Source organism: Colobus angolensis, unplaced genomic scaffold, assembly GCF_000951035.1.
Source record: "Colobus angolensis palliatus isolate OR3802 unplaced genomic scaffold, Cang.pa_1.0 Scaffold18, whole genome shotgun sequence".
Taxonomy (NCBI): domain Eukaryota; kingdom Metazoa; phylum Chordata; class Mammalia; order Primates; family Cercopithecidae; genus Colobus; species Colobus angolensis.
The window spans coordinates 2,850,006-2,851,770 of record NW_012114932.1 but is presented as its reverse complement, the minus strand read 5'-3'; the positions used below and the strand labels follow the sequence as shown (position 1 = coordinate 2,851,770).

Below are 1,765 nucleotides of genomic sequence, written 5' to 3'. Positions count from 1 at the left end.
GTCTGGCCAATATGGTGAAACCCCATCTCTACTAAAAATACAAAAATTAGCTGGGCATGGTGGTGGGCACCTATAATCCCACCACTGCATTCCAGCCTGGGTGACAGAGAGAGACTCAGTCTCAAAAAAAAAGAGAATCCAAATATTGGCTGTATGTGGTGGCTCACACCTATGATCCCAGCACTCTGAGAGGCCAAGGTGAGTGGATTGCTTGAACTCAAGAGTTCAAGACCAGCCTGGGGAACACGGGAAGACCTTGTTTCTACAAAAAAAAAATAATAATAATAAAAGAAAAAGAAATTAGCTGGATATGGTGACACATTCCTGCAGTCCTGGCTACTCAGAAGGATGAGGTGGGAGGATCGCTTGAGCCCAGGAAGTCAAGGCTGCAGTGAGCCATGACCGTGCCACTGTATTTCAGCCTGGGCAACAAGAGCAAAACTCCGTCTCAAAAAAAAGAAGAAAGAAAGAAAAGAAAAAGAAAAAGAAAAAGAAAAAGCAGAAAAGCAGGATCCACTGAAAGCAGCTACCCAAGATCTCTGAGACAATCAGCAGGGGACCTAAAGGAGTGTGTGGATCACCTGAATGAGAACCTGTCTCAAAAGAAAAAAAAATAATAATAATAATAGTAATAATAATAATAAAACTTACTCAACCCTAAAATGCCAAAAATAATTTGGAGTATCTCTTGAAGACAGAGCCTTGTGGTCATTATTTTTAAAGTAAATTCTCGGCTGGGCACAATGCCTCAGGCCTGTAACCCCAGCACTTTGGAAGGTGGAGGTGAGCAGATCACTTGAGGCCAGGAGTTCGAGACCAGACTGGCCATGATGGAGACACTCTGTCTCTACTAAAAATACAAAACTAGCCAAGTGTGGTGGTGTACACCTATAGTACCAACTACTCGGGAGGCTGAGGTGGGAGAATCCCTTGAACCCAAGAGATTGAAGCTGCAGTAAGCCAAGATTGCGCCACTGCACTCCAGTGGCCAACAGAGTGAAACTCCACATAGAAATTAATTAGTTAATTAATTAAAGTCAATTCTCACTTTCTAGGACAGCATGTCTTGGAGGAATCTGGACATTTGGTTTTGCAACTGATAATTTTTTGTTGTTGTTGTTTTGTTTTTGTTTTTCTTTGAGGAATCTTGCTGTGTCATCCAGGCTGGAGTGCAGTGATGCGGTCTCAGCTCACTGCAACCTCTGCCTCCTGGGTTCAAGCAATTCTTGTGCTTCAGCCTCCCAGGTAGCTGGGATTACAGGCACACGCTGCCATGCCTGGCTAATTTTGTATTTTTTAGTAGAGACAGGGTTTCACCATGTTGGCCAGGCTGGTCTCGAACTCCTGGTCTCAGATTATTTCCTTGCCTCGGCCTCCCAAAGTGCTGGGATTACAGGCATGAGCCATCACACCCGTCTGCAACTGAGAATTTATGTGCTGGGCGCAGTGGCTCACACCTGTAATCCCAGCATTTCAGGAGGGCAAGGTGGAAGGATAGTCTGAGCCTGGCAGGTTGAGGCTGCAGTAAACCATGATTGCACCACTGTACTCCAGGCTGGGTGATAATCAAGCCCCTACTCCTCTTTTTTTTTTTTTTTTTGAGACAAAGTCTCACTCTGTCGCCCAGGCACGAGTACAGTGGCGCGATCTCAGCTCACTGCAAGCTCCGCCTCCCGGGGTTCACGCCATTCTCCTGCCTCAGCCTCCCGAGTAGCTGGGACTACAGGCGCCCGCCACCATGCCCAGCTAATTTTTTGTATTTTTA

At 46.0% G+C, this 1,765-nt stretch overlaps 1 protein-coding gene across 1 annotated transcript in view; it reads right to left on the bottom strand.

The window, feature by feature from the left end:
• USP4 (ubiquitin specific peptidase 4 (proto-oncogene)) overlaps nucleotides 1–1,765 on the bottom strand; it is a 75,688-nt gene that overhangs the window by 12,673 nt on the left and 61,250 nt on the right. The gene's annotated exons all lie outside the window — the stretch shown is intronic.